Source organism: Pleurodeles waltl, chromosome 3_1 (genome assembly GCF_031143425.1).
Source record: "Pleurodeles waltl isolate 20211129_DDA chromosome 3_1, aPleWal1.hap1.20221129, whole genome shotgun sequence".
NCBI lineage: Eukaryota > Metazoa > Chordata > Amphibia > Caudata > Salamandridae > Pleurodeles > Pleurodeles waltl.
The window spans coordinates 1,324,053,884-1,324,074,949 of NC_090440.1; positions in this window are offsets into that span (position 1 = coordinate 1,324,053,884).

Sequence of the window (21,066 nt, forward strand, 5' to 3'; positions counted from 1 at the left end):
CAACACTATTGTGACCCTCATACAGTTAAAATCAACACCAATGACACACATGATACAAGTTTAAAATATACAGATAACTCCTCTACAAAACAAAACCACACCACCACCAATACACAGTCTCTAAACTGCCTACTCATAAATGCTTGTTTATTCTCTAAAAACTAGTACCGCATCAATGACCTACTCACTGACACCACAACCTGATTTACTCTTCATAACTGAATCATGATTGGGAGATGACATGGCCCCAGTGTTGCATGAAGGCGTTCCTTCAGGCTATCAACCCATCACTCAAAACTGTATAGGCGTAAAAGGAGGTGGACTAGCTGTTATATTCAAACAAGCAATAAATCATAGAAAAACAGATGACACCTCTATACAAGGTTGCCAGGCCCTCCTCACCAGACGCAACCCTACATCAACTTACTCCTGTAACTTCCTCCTCCTTTACAGACCACTACTTAGCAGCTCCACATTCCCAGACACATTTCAAGACACAATTTCAAACCTTCTGACACTATATTCCAACATATGCATTCTTGGGGACCTAATCATTTGGTTTGACAAACCCAATATGCCCCAGCCAAAAGCTATCATCACTGGCCTAATCACATGGAACCTATATAAGATTGTACACAATCCCACACACATCGCGGGACACATCCTAGATGTCATTTTTGCAAACCCAGAACTAGGTATTGTTCAAAGCATCACACCAGTCACATGGTCAGACCACCATTTGGCTACTTCACAACATAAAACACCACACATCAACAAACCCAAGAACACCTTACATACATCCACTTATTGACCATGGAACAAACTCAGTTTTGAACACTTGTAAACACAACTAGCAGCCAACACAGAGCTAGAAACAATACATTCAGTTCAAAAACTTTACAAGTGGCTAAACGAAGTTTTCAATATCCTAATACCACTAAGAAGAACTAAACAGGACAAAAGAAAACAAGCACATTAGAGAAATACAGAACTAAAAAAGATAAAACAAGAATTCAGAAGGCTGCAATGAACCTGGCTCAAATCGAACAACATTCAACACAAACGTCAACTACGCAAATTTAACAGAATATATTCAAATCAAAAAAGCTAAAAAAAGGTACTACTCAGACAGATTTCAAATTAATACATCTGCAAATAAAGCATTTTATAAAATTCTCAACTAATTTTCAAACCTAAATGCATGGAAGGAACTCCCATTACTCACGAATTTGCAAAACTAGCAAATCATTATACCACCGAGGCAGACACATTAGACTCCTATTTAAAACAAAGGAAAATCACCAGCTCCAAAATTTCCCTCCAAGAATAAGCAAACCTAGCCTCTGCACTCCTACAAACAAATATCACAAAGTTAATTTGTGGATATGGTCAAAGCAAGCAGGCTGCCCTTCTTACCCTTGTCCACCACACATCTTCAGGAATATCATTTTATCTACCTCTGCTGCCACACCAGTAAGAAGAATCATCAATACTTCTTTAATTATGGGAATTTTTCCTGATGTTCCTAAAAAGACATATATACGCCTGTTACTAAAGTAAACAAACTTGGACCCGCAGGACCCCAACAACTACAAACCAATTACAAATGGTCCTTTCCTGGGCAAACTGATAGAAAGAGCATCTTTTGTCCAGATGTCACAATTCATTGAAGAGAACTCCATACTTTCAGACTACAAAACTGGATTCCACCCAGAAAGAGGCATTGAATCTGCCCTTGTGGCCACCTGGGATGATCTTAAAAATACAATAGACTGCAATGGAGTTGCTCCACTACTTCTCCTGGACCACTCAGCTGTCCTTGACACAGTTGAGTATGATACTCTAATACAAAGACTCTGTGAAGCTGAGGGAACTGCTCTCAACTGGATCACATCCGACCTTTAAAACAGAACTAATGTCATCCATACTCCCCCTTTCTCATCCAAACACTACTCCACAAAAGCAGGGGTACCTCAACTCTCAATCATCTCACCCATGTTTTTCAACATCTACATGAGGTCATTACCAACAATGATCAATTAATTTCAACTCACATGCTACAAGTATGCAGATGACACACAAATGTTTCTTAAACTGGAATGCCCCAAAGACATTGCAAACTCATAAATCTTTAGCTGCCTCAGAGCCGTTGATCAGTGGATGACATGGAGCCATCTCAAACTGAATGCTTCCAAAACAAAAATACTCACATGTGACGATTGGAAAATTATGACCCACTCTGCGTCTGGCCTGATGATCTGGGGCCACCTCCTAAACTATCTAAGGAAGTAAAAAACCTTGGAATTACCATGAACTCCAAGTTAACAATGAATGCTCAAGTGGACACATAAGCAAGACCAACCTTCATCACCATGAAACCTCTGCAACACATCTTCCCACACCTCGGATTTCGACACAAGATGCAGGCTACTATATCTCTCATACTATCTAAATTGGATTATGCCAATGGCCTCTACCATGGTTCATCTCTATCTCCTATGGAAAAAAATACAATACATCAAGAGCTCACCTGCCAGACTACTCCTATGTGTAAAGCCACTAGGCCACATCTCCCCTGCCTTGAGGGCCCTACATTGGTTACTGGTTGTCGAAAGATCCACCTTCAAGCTGCTCTGTATCATCCACAAAGCAGTACATAGAACAGGACCAGTTTTCATCAGGAATAAAATTACCAAATACATTCAACAAAGAACCTTCCGTTCAAGATTGGCACCCTGCCTCAAAACACCACCATGCAAGAAAAGACAATAGGTGGTACATCCTTCTCTGTTCAAGCAGCCTAACTATGGAATTCATTACCCCCAAATATAAGATCTATTGATAACTATCTTATCTTCAGAAGACAGCTCAGGAGTTGGCTCTTTCCTACATAACCACCATACTCAAATAGCAATGGACTGCACATCCCGTGTATGTCAACATGTTATAATTTGATTATGTGCATATATCTAGATATGTGTATTTATTTGTACAAGTACGTAGAATAACTATTTTATTGTTAAATATAAACATACTTTTTAGGCCTATTTAACAAATGTATATTTTACTTCAATTAAATGTATATATGTAGATATTTGTATGTGTAGGTGTATGTATGTTTATAAATATATTATGGATATGTGTATGTTTCTATGTATGTATATATAGATAGATATATAAAAATGTATATATATATATATACATATATATATATATATATATATATATATATATATATATATATATATATTATTTTACACTTGACATGTTTAAAGGTCATTGAATAGCTTCTGAATAAGGTGCTTGATTAGATGCTTATGAGTTTTTGTTTTTATTTTATCTATCACAATAGGTAAATATTATCTTAACTATTAATCTACAAGCATTTCACTATTAAAATATTGAGGAAAGAAAAAATACTGTTATAAAAGTACACAAATAAATTAACTTCAATTACTGTAACTCTTGAAAACCTGTGTTTATATGATACAACTTTAAATTCAAATACCTTATATTACTTACACATTTATTGCATTGATTATGTAATCATGTAGCTACATATTTACTACTCGAACCCTACTGTACAAGAGAAAAAAAAAACATCTTGCTCTCTGGAAAGCTTTACTCTGTCGGACCATCACCCAATACTTTTATCAATCTATCCTTTATCTCCACTCTCTGACTCATCCCAATCCCATATGATCTCCAAAATTACCCTGCCCAGATTCTTCCCGCCTCTACCCCAAACCTCAGTTTACAACTATGAACTCCCAAACAACCCTACTAAATTATCCTTCATTTATCTCTCCTTTGACTCGTCCCAAAACCCATTTAACTACTATGGTCTCCCTAATACCTTTCAACAGACTTACATCCTTCACCTCTCCTTTACTCATCCCAAACCTCATCTTACTACTATGATCTCCTAATTAACGCTTCTGGAATCTGCCCTCCTCTATCACTCCATTATTTTATTCAAATCAACTAACGGACTCACATGTCATCTGCTCAAATCAACACATACCTCCTATGCAAATACCGTACTCATATTTCCCTATACTAATCCACCAATAATCCTTTTTGGTTCCAGAGTAGCGTGCTGCTCACTAAAAAGCGCTTTGACATCTCATCAGTGGTAGTAAGCTCTGTATAAATACAATTGCAATTCAAATGTTATCTTATTTTCTGATTAATTGTCCATCAAAGTTCAAGCATGTTATGAATACAGTTGTTTTTTGTAAGTTTGTGACGCTTTTGCATCAAAAAATGACACAAATGTGGCGCTAAAAAGTATAAATATGGGCCCACATGTTGTCTCCATGATATTGCTGGTCTTGACTAGTGCCTGGTTGTTCTGTTTGTCCAGCTCACTCTGGGGATGTGCAATTGGGGTCATGACCCATGGTTGGAGACCATATTCTTGGTCAGCTGAAACTTAAAAAGAAATTACAAATGTCAATGATTTTGCTCTTTGTTACAGTGACATTCCTGTCCATGTGTGTTATGTGTACTGAATGGTGAGCAAAAGAACAATGGATTTAACCCAGATCTGTGACTGGGAGTGAGTGTTTGAAAAGTTTGTCCATTATCCTTTTCTGTTGCTAAAGTCACCCTAAGTGGCCAGGGCATGCCCCTAAGAGAGTCCCTTTCTCACTGTGCCACTGGATTCAAGCTAGCCTGACTGATGAAGGGTGATACCCTGTAATCGGTCTCAGGATGCTTGTTTCTGGTCCAGGAAGAACTTGGCCTGGCAGTTTGGACTGGACTATTCCCATGAGGAGCAGTCAAGACTGATTTGCATATGGTTGGGTCCAAACTGGAGTGGCATGGTGAGCAAATGAACAATGGATTTAACCCAGATCTGTGACTGGGGATAAGTGTTTGAAAAGCCTCAGCACTCTGTCCATCACCCTTTCATGTTGCTGAATAACTTATACACATTTCTGACAGTATTTCACAATATGTTACATATTCAGTTGGACATAGGTTTACACATGTCTCTTCCAGTTCTCTATTGAATAGCAAATGATGAGTATGGCCTAATATGTTGGACACTTCTACGTGCTTGCTTTCATGTTTATCCAGTAGTTTACTGTGATGGGTATTTAGAGATGTTCTTGATCACTCTATGTTAGGTACACTCACTATATGTGTTAAGTGACATCTTATTGATCAGAGTTTTGGACAGTTGGTCCTCTCTACATAGGTAGTGAAATTGTCAACATGTTAGACACTCAGACATACATATGCCCATATAGTGTCACTGATATTTTTGGTGGCCTACATGACATTGACACAGTCTTTCACTAGTTCACTTATGTTAACATCTTTAACGTGATTTTGGTGCATACATGTGGTGCAGTGCTTGTCCGCCTTCAGCTATTGTTTCAGATTCAGTCAATATAAACCAGGGCACACCAAAGTAGCCCAAAATATCAATCCAAGTGGAGGAATGAGTTCAAGGTCCAAAAACACAGGTCAGTAGTTGATTGAAGTTTATTTGTGTTAAACAATGGTACATCCAAAAACAGCCGACACGTGTTTCGTCACATTGACTTTCTCAAGGCTGTAGATCAAATAGGTAGAAACATGGGATGGCAGTGAGATTATTTAAAAATGATAACAGGCGATTAACATCAATTTAGAGTACGAAAAAATAGGGGAAGAAGAGAGATTATGGTAGTGATCATGCTCTTTAGTGAATAGGATGATATATATGTGTGAAGTCGTTGATATTGAACGGCTGCCATGTGCAGTGGAGACCAGTGAGAAGGAAAAAAAACGTAATAAATATAAAGTGTATTAGGGCATGGGAGTGGTGGAAACTACACGTGCAGATATTCAAAAAACTGTTGTTGTGATTGTGGTGCCACCACAGTCCAGGTGACGAGTTAAAACATTCAAAGGAATGTAGAAAACATACCCAAGAAGAAACAGTTGGAGGATGATGTTCAGAGAACTCGGGTAATCAAGTAGGTTCGTGTTTACAGTCAGAAGATAAGTATTGAGGGTCTGTAGCATGTAGTTGCTGTAATTTCAGAAACAGAGTCCCTGTTGTCCTTTATAGAGTAAATCTACAGAGCTAGGCCATGGTAAGCCTGGGAAAATGTTGGAGTTGGTGAGAAAAGGTCGACGAGTTAGGACAGTCAATAAAATAAAGGTATAAAATTGTAGTAATGCGTTAGATAGGAGAGTATGCATAAAGATGGGTTAGTGGGCCCAAAGGGAGTTACCTGGGTAGAAGCTGGCTGAGATAAGTTGGAATAAAATGTATGTTATCAACAAATGGGATAAAAAAGGTAGGGCAAAAGAATCCTTTTTTGTTAAATAAGGATGGCGTTTTAAATATGTTCGCTCTTATGCGAACCGTAGTATTGGAAAAGACGAAAAATGGCCATTTTACAAATGCGTAAAAAGAGTAAGGTATTTAAAGTTCATGCTCGAAAGCCGTGAAGTAAAAAAGTGGTGACCCGTGCACTAGATCGTAGCTGGGCGCTTTTGCCAAAATCAATGGTCGTCCTCAAAGGGCTAAAGGTCATGATGAGAGACCTCGGCGGTGGTCCCTGAAAGTGTCTGGCAAAGGCAGGGGCAAATGGGCATGGCATAGTATAGGGGAAAAAATTTAGGAGGTGTAAATGGAGGCTAGTATTACTCGTTAGTAAAAAACGGACGGTGGACTGAAACCGGGCGAAAGGAATGATTTCACAGAAAGCGGCTCGGTAATGTGAAAGTAAAACATTAAGGCCCATATTTATACTTTTTGACGCTAAACTGCGCTAACGCAGTTTAGCGTAAAAAAATTTAGCGCCGTCTAACGCCATTCTGAAGCGCCATGCGGGCGCCGTATTTATGGAATGGCGTTAGCCGGCGCTAGCAGACCGGCGCTGCCTGGTGTGCGTGGAAAAAAACACGTAGACCAGGCAGCGCCGGCGTAGGGGGAAAATGGCGTTAGGGCGTCTTAAAATGGGGCAAGTCAGGTTGAGGCAAAAAAATCGCCTCAACCCGATTTGCGCCATTATTTTCGACGCCCAGACGCCATTTAAATGACTCCTGTCTTAGTAAAGACAGGAGTCATGCCCCCTTGCCCAATGGCCATGCCCAGGGGACTTATGTCCCCTGGGCATGGTCATTGGGCATAGTGGCATGTAGGGGGGCACAAATAAGGCCCCCCTATGCCACCCCAAAAAAATTAAAAAATATAAAAAATTATACTTACCTGAACTTACCTGAATGTCCCTGGGGTGGGTCCCTCCATCCTTGGGTGTCCTCCTGGGGTGGGCAGGGGTGGCAGGGGGGGTCCCTGGGGGCAGGGGAGGGCACCTGTGGGCTCATTTTGAGCCCACAGGCCCCTTAACGCCTACCCTGACCCAGGCGTTAAATAGTGGCGCAAATGCGGGGTTTTTTGACCCGCCACCTCCCGGGCGTGATTTTTGCCCGGGAGTATAAATACGACGCATTTGCGTCGCCGTCATTTTTTTAGACGGAAACGCCTTCCTTGCATCTCATTAACGCAAGGAAGGCGTTCACGCAAAAAAATGACGCTATTTGCCCATACTTTGGCGCTAGACGCGTCTAACGCCAAAGTATAAATATGGCGTTAGTTTTGTGCCGAATTTGCGTCGAAAAAAACGACGCTAATTCGGCGCAAACGGAGTATAAATACGGGCCTAAGAATTTATAACAAACGGCACCAAAATGCGTATAGAGGCAAAAACAAAAAGTAAGGTAAAAACCATTGGTATGTTAGTAACGGGTAACGTGCTCACCTTATTGTTAGTATCCCGTAACGTGTAGCTGATACAGATCATGTTGATTACATGTGTAGATGAGTCCACCATTTTAAATACGATCTCAAAAATACAAAAGGGATTCGCTAAAACGGAGCGAGAGAAGAGAAAAACGGGCACCATCGTTGAGTGTGCTGATATGTTAGACTACGTGAAAGTGGTGTTTCACATCAAGAAAGAGGGAAGAGATAAGAGAGAATAAATAAATGAGATTTTGGGAGAGCAATGGAAACATCGTTATTAATTATGATTAATATGAAATATGATCACAAAAAGCCTACTGATACAAAGAACAAGGCAAACATATGCGGGAATCAAAAAACTAATCATAATTAGTAACAACTGAAGTATAGCAAACAGCTCATCCAAGTTTTTATGGAAAATTCATGGACAAAATCTTTATATGAACATAGAATGATGTGAGATTACAACAATTGTACTATGCAATAAGTGTCATAGAGTTAACAACTGTCATACCCCATGCATGAACTCTCACCACAGTTTTTGTTGTCTCTATGTTAAAAATGTGGACCTTTGTTTGATACCATGAGTAGGTACACCATTGAGGAGATACTCATCTCACACAGTTTTGTGTAGCCTTTGTACTCTTATGGACTTGTCTGGCACACACATGTTTTTTTTTAGATTCTTTGACCAGTGCAGATGGTGTGGTTCAGTTCATTCACACAGAGAAGAGTGGCACATTATTGCTCACAGATGTTCTGTGGCTATTGGCATTCGTAGGTTAGTGTAGGAATGTTAGTATGTGAAATCATTAGCTAGATGTTGCTGTACATTGTTCTCATTGTGTGAACATGACACTGGGGGCCAGAAATTTAGGAAGGTGGCACAGTGTAGCTCATCAAGTCACCTATCTACGCTGCACTGTATTACTGGGAAAGGGCAGTGTTGCACAGTATTTTAGCCAAAGAGCACTTTCTTGTCCTTTCACCCTGCACTGGCACACAATGGGCTGCCTAGCACAAATATAGACACCCTTGCACTACGATGCCTGTGTTGCATGCAGATTAGTCTTTATGCAGTAAGGTGCGCATTCCTGCACAGATATAACCCTTAGAGGCATAGTCAACTATGTATGTGTGCCACTGAATGCAACACACAGAGGAAGCAGAAGTGACTTCAGGGACTACATGTATGGAACTTTGAAAGGGACTACATATCCCAGACTGCTTTGTGGCCCCAGGAGGCGGCCATCTTACCAGCACCTGCATCCACTTGACCAGACTAATGAGCGCAATCCCCAACAAGGAAATAAGCTTAACTCACACCTCATGTTTCAAGGGTATTGCGGCCCCCTTCTCGGCTGACATAGCCTCTGATAGTAAGATGCTCAAGGGTAGGCATCGCTGGTTTAACAAAGAGTGCCACTCCTCAAGCAAACCTTTAATCCAAGCCATCAGATCTAAGGATGTAAATGCAATTAGCTGAGCCAGAAAGTCTTACAAATCAGCTATCGACAAAGCTAAACGTGAACAAGACGCCAAGTGGTGGGCTGCACTTAGTGACGCTGCACAAGAGAGGAATTACAGCACATTTTGGTCCCTGGCAGCATGCGGCCCTGCAAACAACAAATTGAACATTACAACTAATATTGCACCAAAGGACTGGGTAGACCACTTTAGTGGGTTGTATTCTTACAACCATATTAGTTCTACCTCTCGACACAAGGACACTTGCCCAAATATTACCGTAACACGCCCGCCCTCCAGTGTTGCAAATATATTCCCAAGCGGACATAGCACACTTCTTAGGCTCTCTAAAGCCTGGTAGGGCACCTGGTGCGGATGGTGTCCCAGCAGACTCATTTTTAACCGATATTGCAATCTGGTCAAGATATATCACCATCATAGCGAATCGAATGCAGTAGCATCTGGGGCGCCAATCCCTGAGTCTTGGAAGGGGGCTATTGTTGTCCCAGTTTTCAAAAAGGGCAACAGAAGCCTCCCCAGTAATTATAGGCCAATTAGCTTAATAGACTTTGTGCAGAAAGTGTTCTGTCATTGCCTTCTGGGCAAGATTCAAGACTGGATGACGGAACGCAACATCCTTAGTCCCCTCCAGGCAGGTTTTCACAAAAAAATATCTACCATTGAGCAAGCCCTCAGGTTTCTGCTCTTATCCTGGAAAATCGTTTTTATTGGTAATGTGAACCTGTATGTTGCTTTTGTGGACTTGAAATCCACATTCAATTTAGTACCCCGTAATAAGCTGTGGGAAGTTCTTTCCCTAATGGGAATCCCCAAGCACATTCTTGTATTACTAACTCGGCTCCACAAGGGTATCTATGCACATGTCAGGTGGGTCGATAGGGGGCAGCTAACTGACAGAATTCAGGTGTCAAGGGGTGTACGGCAAGGGTGTGTCCTTGCACCCACCCTGTTCTCCCTGTACATAAATGATATTGTCCCCTCTTCTGGAGGCTGACGCACCATCGCTAGGCACACAGAAAATTCTGGTCCTGCTCTTTGCAGATGAAACACTCCTGATATCCAAGACCCCAAGTGGATTACGTAAACTCCTTGTGTGTTTTGAGGAATTTTGCTCCACACGGGGACTTGAAATCAATGCCTATAAAATGAAATTGATGACACTTAATCCACACAGATCATTTAGGGGAAAGTTCACTCTCAAGGGAACTCCACTTGAAAAGGTTGGCACTTTTAGTTACCTGGGCATAATGTTAACTGAAAAAATGTCTTGGAAATCACATATTGCAAAGCAAGCACTGAAGTAAAAGCAAACAATAGGGTTCTTAATAAAGGACTTTAAATTCTCACATACTAAACCAATACGCCCGCAATCCGGATATATGAAACCAAGGTAGAAAGTTCAGCCCTCTACGGGGCTGAACATTGGGGCTATGTCAAAGCCCAAGAAATAAAAGTTTCTGAAAATAAGTTCTTAAGAAATCTAGTGTCCCTCCTGCCAAGTACTCCACTGTTTCCCCTTTTTAAAGACCTAGGCATGAAACACATTGACCACAAATCCTGCCTATGTCCCCTCTTGTATTGGTAGCATCTTTGGACCACCCCGGAGCTTTCCTCCTTTACTTTAGCCCTGGAGGTCATCTTAGAAGCTGACCACTCTCATAGTATCCCCTGGTTCAGACACATCAAGGGGCTACTTTACTCTCTTGGGCTTAGATAACTTTGGGATTCCCCAACCACTACTTCCTTCCCTTCAAAAAGTGATCTTAAAAAATTGTACTGGCATATGTAGACTCTGAAGACATGAGGGTTGCTCTTCACTCTACACTATCATGTGACTTCACCAACCTAAAAGAGACGTGCAAATATGAGGCTTTCTGGGACATAATCACGTTGCCAAGAGAAAGGAATTTCTACTTCCAGTTCCCTATTGGCACCCTGCCATTAAGACTATTTACTAGTTGCTGGTCACAGGACGAAACAACCATCTGCCCAGCTTGTAAAGCACCCATTGAAGACCTCCCTCACGTCCTATTTGTCTGCCCTGCATATACTGCCTCACGCAGGAAATGGCTGAACCCAGCTTGTAGACTGCTGGGAGTTCGCAGGTCTGACTTAGCTCTCTGAATTCTCAAATCAGACACTCGCCCTGTGCTAGTGATTGCTGTTGCCAAATTCCTTGGGGCAAGCTGGATTGTCAGAGGGAAACTTCTATCTGTATAATGGTTTTAGCAAGAATGTATAAAGTTACTTTGGGAATGTATTTAATTTTATTTAATTTTATTATTTTATCTAATCACATGTACTGTATGTATTTTATTTAATTCTGTGTAGTTATTTATTGTTGCTGTGCTTTTGTGGCTCTTGTAGCCGAACTAAGGGGGTTATTCTAACTTTGGAGGAGGTGTTAATCTGTCCCAAAAGTGACGGAAAAGTGACGGATTTACCACCAGCCGTATTACGAGTCCATTATATCCTATGGAACTCGTAATACGGCTGGTGGTATATCCGTCACTTTACCGTCACTTTTGGGACGGATTAACACTCCTCCAAAGTTAGAATAACCCCCTAAATTTCTTTTGACTGACTGACTGACTACACATATTTGTCCTTCTTACACATCAGCTGGGGGGCACTACCTTTTGGATGTGTTCCCAGGTTTCCTTGTTTTTATACATGACATACATCATCAACCGTGACATGGGACATCTCCCTTGCACACAGTGATGCAACACAGCATTTTGCAGTGGGTTGCATTGTCCAAAATATTTTGACATTGAAAACCACCCAAAGGTGCTTTGTGTGCTCTGACACATTAGAGTTAGGGATTTGCATAACACATGTACCGTGATGCATGGTGCAAGGTTCAGACATACCCATTTTCAGATGCCCCTAGCTCTGTCAACAGACACAGGTATGGCTATTCTGTCATACATTTCTACATTTTAATTGGTGTATTGTATATTTTTTATTTATTTACCAACAAGTAGTCCGTTTGCATAATGCCCATTCTGGAAGTGCTCATTTATGAGGCTGTACCTTAAGATGTATGCATCATGTGAGCTCCACGGGTATTTTGCTAGCACAGTGGTGAACCAACCCCAGATGATCCACAACGGTATGGATGTTGATGGAACATATGTGCTTTCTATTGCAGCACAGGTGAACCTTTTCTGCTGGGGAACCAATTGCATATGTGGGCGGTCCGTGCCACCCAAGACATGTGGAAACCCTGCAATGACATTGAAGCCTTGCTTAGTCTCCATCTGTTGTTGTTTGTGTTTTGGGGAAAAGAGGTACTGTGGTGTCAGGCGAATTATGGCTTCCAGGACAGTGGGCAAGAAGGCAGAAAGATGCATGTGATATTCCTGCTACTTTTGCTGTTGTGAGTTGGAATGACCTAGAGGCCAGCATGTGTAGCACAGTAATCAGTTTCACCTGGGGAGGAATGTTGGTGGGCCTGGCAGTTGATGGCAGCACACTTGGCCCATTCTTCTGCAGTAATGTCTATAATTACCTCCCTCCTGAGCCCTTCCTCCTGAGCCTAAAGAATTTGAGGACCTCATCCTCCCTGATGCGCTTATTGCCTACATGGTGTTCATGCTCTACTTCCTCCCCCTACTTGCAGAATGATCACCTCCATGGTCACAGTCACTACATCATTTCCTACGCCTAGCTGATGCGCAGAATATGTTTGCACATTTAGGCTTTGCATGCTGCTTCCATATGATGTGTCACACATTGCCAAAGCCATCAATAATATTGTGTTAGTTTTCTGGGGCACACCTACCTTGCATATATTTATTTTTGCATGGTGCAGCTGGTTTAGGATCAAATTTTACACAAATCTGAAACAAAATGCATTTGGCCAAATGTATCATCTCATAGATTTGGAGTAGTGCTTGCGCCGCCACTATAGCGGTTTTTATCTACTCATTTAGATTGAATGGTTGACTCTTTCTATCTAGATTAAAATCAGTGACTGGGGGTCCAACACTCATTTCGTCAGCAAGCATGCTAACCACTGAGTAATTTTCCTCGAGTCTACCAACCAATCATTTGTCAACTTTTAAAAGCCCACAGCTGATCATTTCCTAAAAGTAAATACCCATTCATTCTTTTGCTAGAGTGGATATTCATATTTTTAAAGCATTATGACCAGAGGCCAAAAATTGGAAAATAGAATTGAGAGGAATTGTTAAGAGTCAGTGAATAATTGTTATTAGACGAAGCAAGAGACTGAATAGGAAACCCATTACCGAATGCAGATGAATCCTGCTTACAGGTGATGACTTCCTATGTAATTTCATGACAACGTGGTTTATTCTGGGGTCCAACACAATGGATCATAATAACATGACACCTGGTCTTATTGAAAGAGCCTTAACATCAGAGTACACCTGTCTATTACATTTCTGAATGACAAAAAAGCAATTGACCAGGCTTCCTGACGATTTGTGTAGGCAGTCATGAAAGAATGAAAAGAATAATTCACAGGACACGTTGGAATAGTTTGCGTAATTTACAGAAAATATATAATTGATGTGTATAACATCGGTTTAGGGGCTAAAACAGTTGTGCTGATTACTAATATGGGTCTGTAGTAGTTAGGAGTCTAAAAACATGTCTGTTCACTACAACCGTGAGCATCTTAGCTTCATGCGTTATTACTAATAATATGTGTTAACAGTCACATATCTTTCTGATGCTAATAGTCACAAGTCAGAGAGGACATATTTGTACGTGTCGTGATAGCTAGGCCCCTGTTATGAAAGTGTAAATGGCCTTGCATGTTTCAATATCAGTGGAACTGATGGGATAAACAGCAACACCCCCCCACAAGAATGAAACAAGCATTATTTAGTATCCTGTGCATGAGGTACGGGAGCATAGACCATAATATGTGAAAAGGTTGCGAAAGATTCCAGTCATTAGGGTGGGACAAGGCAGATGGAGCGGTTGCTAGAGAGATGCTGAAATGCAGGATTCTGGCTTTGCAGCTAATGACATAAAAATATAAAAGGGGCTTTTATGACTCAAAAATACTGTTTTAATACAGGAAAACAGCAAATCAGCTACCTGCAAAATAAGGAGAATTTGGACTAATCAGTTAGTAATGTCGCATGAAATATGATTTCAGTGTACCAACCGTTCACACTGTTAACTATTTTGTTTTTATTAAGTTGTTAATATTATGGTGAAACTTCTTATTCACATTAATGATAAGAGAGCAGTACACAATAGATATTAGTGCATTGTAAAATACCAATACTTGTGCGTGAGTTTTGTAAATAGCATGCTGGGGGAGGTTGTTGTTTCTGCTTGAGGGTGGTCAGTCTAAGCTAAAAGTCGGGCAAATTTGGAACAAGTGAAGTGGCCGGCCAAAAATTATGAGATACATCTAATAAATAGCACCTGTCTTAGAGTAGATGGTATCCTAATTAAAGAACAGAAACATTATTCATACAGTGTAATTCAGAATAATTTGACACATGAGAGGAAATGTTAGTATTTTGGGTTGAACAGGAGGCTATGCACTTGTTCGTTACCAAAAAAATGAAGGCTTCTGTCATTCCAGAATTCCAAGCAAAAAAAGACTAGACGTGTGCCATAAACAAGAGCATGTATCCCATACCTCGATAGAACCCATGATTAATTTCTATTTTTTTTGCATGGACATTTACAAACACAGGATAGGCAAGCAAATACTTCCAGCATAAGTTTCTCTAAAGTTTCTCAATGGACTGTTCTCATCGTGACCTGGATTTACAAACAAATTAGTCAACACAGTGCTGCAAATGAAGTTGCTGTGCTACGTTGAGTGGAAGGGAGAACGCAGAACTGTGCCATACCTTCAAATAAATGGGACAGTTCTGCTCTCTGTATGAGCTGGTTCACTTGTGACTGCCTAACACCAGCACAGGAACCCTTGTACCATATTGCAAGGGTGTCTGCATTAAGGTCAGGATATTTTTTTTTGAGGAACTTTCCTTCGCAAAAGCTGTTCTTTGAGTGTACTTCCCCTTTGCAGAGTGCAGCAAAGAGGAAATTTTGAGGAGAAATAAAGTTACTTATCCTATTACAAAAGCGTCCGGCTGGCACATCATTTTGGCATAAACCCATGTCTACAAGCTGTAGATATGGGTTTGAGTCAAAATCCATAAGTGGATGCATTGGAACACCCATGTATAACCAATGGAATGCCTGTACATAAAGTAGAGTAGCACAATATGCTGTGCAAAAAGCAACACAAATTTTGGGGTTACTTCTTAAAAACAAAAATGTATTTTGCATAGGTCTGCTTTCAAAAACGTGACACCAACATGAAGCAAAAACTTTGTCAATCTGGGCTCAGGTCTTTACTTAGAATGAGCACAAATGTGCACAATAGCAAACTTAGGCCCTGATTTATAGTTTTTGGTGCAAAACTTAACGAACGCAATTTTGCACCTAAACGTTTAGCACCGGCTTGTACCATTTGTGTGCACCAGCCGGGCACCATATTTATGGAATGGTTCAAGCCGGTGCAAGGGGTAGGCTAGCGTAAAAAAAAAAAATAACGTTAGTCAGGTGGGGTTGGCGGTATGGAAGAAGGGGATTTTGCACCAAAAAATGATGTTAGGCAGGTAAGAGTAAAAAAAATGACTCTAACCTGCCTCAAGTCATTTTCTGACGCAAAACCATCCATACCACATGACTCCTGTCTTAGAAAAGACAGGAGTCATGCCCACCACCCCAATGGCCAGCACAGGGGACCAGGGTCTCTTGGGCATGGCCATTGCACCTAGTGCCATGTAGGGGTGGCCATTTCAGGGCCCCCGATGGCACTTAAAAAAAAATACTCACCTGTACTTACCTATCCTTACCTGGGAGGGGTCCCCTCATCCTCCGCTGTCCCCTTGGTGTGGGTGGCCCGGGGGCCTGGGGAGGGCACCTGTGGGCTTATTCTATGGTGTTCCGCCATTAAAATAGGCCCACAGGTCCCCTAAAACCTGCTCTGACCCAGGCGTTAAAAAATGGTGCAAAGCAAGCTTTGCATCATTTTTTTACCCCTTCTCCCTCCCATGTCTGATTTTAGCACAGGGGATAAATATGACGCTAAGGCCATAGAGTCATTTTTTGCACGGGAATGCCTGCTTTGCATCTCATTGACGCAAAGTGGGTTTCCACGTCCATAAAATGACTTTAACTCCATAAATTTGGCACTAGACGGGTCTAGCACCAAAGTATAAATATGGAATTAGTTTTGCACTGAATTTGCAGTAAAACAAATGACGCAAATTCGGTGCAAAACAAGTATAAATATGCCCCTTAGTTAATGGAGAATAGATAAAATAGGAGCAGAATTCTAAAAAAAAGCCTCTATTTCTGACAGCAAGTTAAATAGAAATAATTTTTAAGGCGAACTTTTGTATAAATACCTTGTTTTATTGTAAATTCTGTGGAGTCTTGAAAACTAAACTTTAAACACAGATTGGCCGATTGCATCTATAGAAAGCTTGGCATAATTTCAAAAATATCAAACTGGTAGGATCGACTATAAATGTACCTAAACGAAAACATGGTGATTTTGTACGTGTTATAATGGTTGTGTTCAGTAGATGGCAGCAAATACTTAGTACAGATAATTAAGAAGCACCGTTTTGGTAATACTATTTCGAACTCGGGAAGAGCAACAGGGAAGGTGATTTGAATTCAAACAAGCAAAGGGCATGTTTAACCCCTTCGCTGCCAGGCCTTTCCCCCCTCAGGTGCCAAGCCTTTTTTTGGCTATTTGGGGCAGTTCGCACTTAGGGCCTCATAACGTTTTGTCCACATAAGCTACCCAAGCTAAATTTACGTCCTTTTTTTCCAACATCCTCGGGATTCTATAGGTACCGAGACTTTGTCGGTTCCCCTAAAGGAGACCAAGAACTTAGCCAAAATACAGCAAAAATGTTTTTTTGTTTTTTTTAAATGGGGAAAAAGGGCTACAGAAGGTGGCTTGTGTTTTTTCCCCTGAAAATGGCATCAACAAAGGGTTTGCAGTGCTAAAATCACCATCTTCCCAGCTTTCAGGAACAGGCAGACTTAAATCAGAAAACCCAATTTTTCAACTCAATTTTGGTATTTTACTAGGACATACCCTATTTTTACTATTTTTGTGCTTTCAGCCTCCTTCCAGTTAGTGACAGAAATGAGCGTGAAACCATGCTGGACCCAGAAAGCTAAAAAAAATTGAAAAGTAGACACAATTCTGAATTCATTAAGGGGTAATTTGTGTAGATCCTACAAGGTTTTCCTACAGAAAATAACAGCTGAAATAAAAAAATATTGAAATTGAGGTGAAAAAACTGTCATTTTGCTCCACGTTTTACTCTGTAACTTTTTTCTGCAATGTCAGATTTTTGAAAGCAATATACCGTTACGTCTGCTGGACACTTCTGGTTGCAGGGATATATAGGGTTTGTAGGTTCATCAAGAACCCTAGGCACCCAGAGCCAATAAATGAGCTGCACCTTTCAATGGATTTTCATTCTGTACCGGGTATACTGCCATTCATTTGCTGAAATATAAAGAGTGAAAAATAGGTATCAAGAAAACCTTTGTATTTCCAAAATGGGCACAAGATAAGGTGTTGAGAAGCAGTGGTTATTTGCACATCTCTGAATTCTGGGGTGCCAATACTAGCATGTGAATTACAGGGCATTTCTCAAATAGACTGTCTTACATTTGGAAGGAAAAAATGTAGAGAAGACAAGGGGCAACAACACTTGTTTTGCTCTTCTGTGTTCCCCCAAGTCTCTCGATAAAAATGGTACCTCACTTGCGTGGTGGGTAGGACTAATGCTCGTGGCAGGAAACACAACATAGACACATCACATTTTTACATTGAAATCTGACGTGTTTTTTGCAAAGTCCCTAGCTGAAGATTTTGGCCTCTAGCTCAGCTCGCACCTAGAGAAATCTACCAAACCTGTGCATTTTTGTAAAATAGACACCTAGGGGAATCCAGAATGGGGTGACTTGTGGGGCTCTCACCAGGTTCTGTTACCTAGAATCCTTTTCAAACCTCAGAATGTGGCCAAAAAAACACTTTTTCCTCACATTGTAGTGACAGAAAGTTCTGGAATCTTAGAGGAGCCACACATTTTCTTCCACCCAGCATTCCCCTAAGTCTCCCGATAAAAATTGTACCTCACTTTTGTGGGTAGGCCTAGCACCCGTGACAGGAAATGCCCCAAAACACAACGTGGACACATCACATTTTCCCAAAGAAAATAGAGCTGTTTTTTGGAAAGAGCCTAGCTGTGGATTTTGGCCTCTTGTTCAGCCGGCACCTAGGGAAACCTACCAAACCTGTGCATTTTTTAAAAGTAGACACCTAGGGGAATTTACTATGGGGTGACTTGTGGGGCTCTCACCAGGTTCTGTTACCCAGAATCCTGTCCAAAACTTTTTCCTCACATTTCAGTGACAGAAAGATCTGGAATCTGAGAGGAGCCACACATTTCTTCCCACCCAGCATTCACCCAAGTCTCCCAATAAAAATGGTACCTCACTTGTGTGGGTAGGCCTAGTGTCCGCAACAGGGAATGCCCCAAAACACAACATGGACACATCACATTTTCCCAAAGAAAACAGAGCTGTTTTTTGGAAAGTGCCTAGCAGTGGATTTTGGCCTCTAGTTCAGGCGGCACCCAGGGAACCTACCAAGCCTGTGCATTTTTGAAAACTAGACACTTAGGGGAATCCAAGATGAGGTAACTGGTGTGGCTCTCACCAGGACCCTGAGCCAACCAAAACATTTGGCAGAAAAACCCACTTTTTCCTTACATTTTGGTGACAGAAAGTTCTGGAATCTGAGAAGAGCCACTCACCCACCAACCAAGTTGGTGGCATGCTTCATCATCGGGCCCCACCTGAGACACCTAGCATGTCACGGGTGTGCTGAGACGCCTGATTACAGCGGAGCAGAGTTTGTCATTTTATCACACATACTGGTTGGATTTGGTACGAGGGTGAGTGATGGTCCAGTAGATCAAATTTTATTGGCAAGAGATTTCACACAAGTGAAATGCACTATTAATAACTGAAAGTCCAAAAAACTGAACCAATAACCCCCAGCTCGTGACCTGTAAAGCCGCTTCAAGGCACCAACCGCTTTACACTCCATTCACACACCTTTCATACATGACATGCACAAAACCATTCACGCCGCCAGCTGCGGTCCCAGCACATTGCAACGCTCGCATCAACAGACAGCGCCATTCAAGGGCCCATCATTTTCGTACGCCAACATGCCTCATACAGCAATCACCACAGCTTATGGGAGTGTGTGGACTGGTGTTTGGCTGGCACCGCCAGCCAAGTGTCACACCACACCCACCTCCAGCCACGCGCCACCCCTCACACAAAACCAGCCAACACCACTCCATGCACACTGCCAGCCAAGCGCCACCCCACCCAACACATACCACCAGCCAATCACCACTCCACGCACACTGCCAGCCAAGCGCCACTCCACATACAGCACCAGCCAAGCACCACTCCACACACACCACCAGCCAAGTGCCTCTCCACACACACTGCCAGCCAAGCATCACTCCACCCACACCGCCAGCCAAGTACCACTCCACGTACACTGCCAGTCAAGTGCCACCGCACACACAACGCCAGCCAAGCACCACTCCATGCACACTGCCAGCCAAGCGCCACCCCACACACACCTCCAGCCAAGCACCACCCCACACACAATGCCAGCCAAGCAGCACCCCACACACACCAGCCAAGCGCCACCCCACACACACCACCAGCCAAGCACCACTCCACACACACCACTAGCCAAGCACCACTCCACACACACCGCCAGTCAAGTGCCACCGCACACACCCCGCAAGCCAAGCGCCACTCCATGCACACTGCCAGCCAAGCGCCACCCCACACACACCTCCAGCCAAGCACCACCCCACACACAATGCCAGCCAAGCACCACCCCACACACACCAGCCAAGCGCCACCCCACACACACCACCAGCCAAGCACCACTCCACACACACCACCAGCCAAGCACCACTCCACACACACCGCCAGCCAAGCACCACTCCACACACACTGCCAGCCAAGCGCCAGTCCATGCACACTGGCATCACTTTTTTTGTTTTTAAACAACAAAGAAACCACTAATTATAAATAAGTACAAAACTACAAACACAAAAGCTCTAACTGAACACATGACAGTAATGCCAGCCGTGAAACTGAACATATGAAAATATAAAACAGCAGTTTACGCTCACGGTATTTCCCAATAATTCTTCTGTGTGTGGTAGCTCCTGAAACAGCCACCCACACACAGCCCAGGCTTTGAAGGACAATCAGGGCAACACATCCTAGTTTCCTTCCTTATACCTCTTCAAGCACAGACTCTACATCTCTTAGCAGGAAAGTCTTTTTTGGCCGTGGGAGTAATGTGCTCAGCAAAGTGACAATCTTTCAATCTAGCTACATCCTCCACCACTGCTTCTCTAGGAACTCTTGCCTGTTCCAGCACAACAAGGCTCGCTATGATAGACTCCTGAAATTTCACAAATGTCATCCATGACTCTGGAGAACTATTCTTGAACACAACAAAAGTATTAAAAGTTGCCAAGTGGAACAGGTCAACCGCTAATTTCTTATACCAAACATGAGCCTTACGAGCAGCAGTGTAGGGTTCCAACCTCTGATCTACTCTATCAACACCACCCATGTGCTTATTGTAATCTAAAATGCACACAGGTTTGCTCACTTCAGCAACTTGACCCCTGACAGCCACAGGTAAAGTACTCTCATCATGGATGGTAGTTAGCATG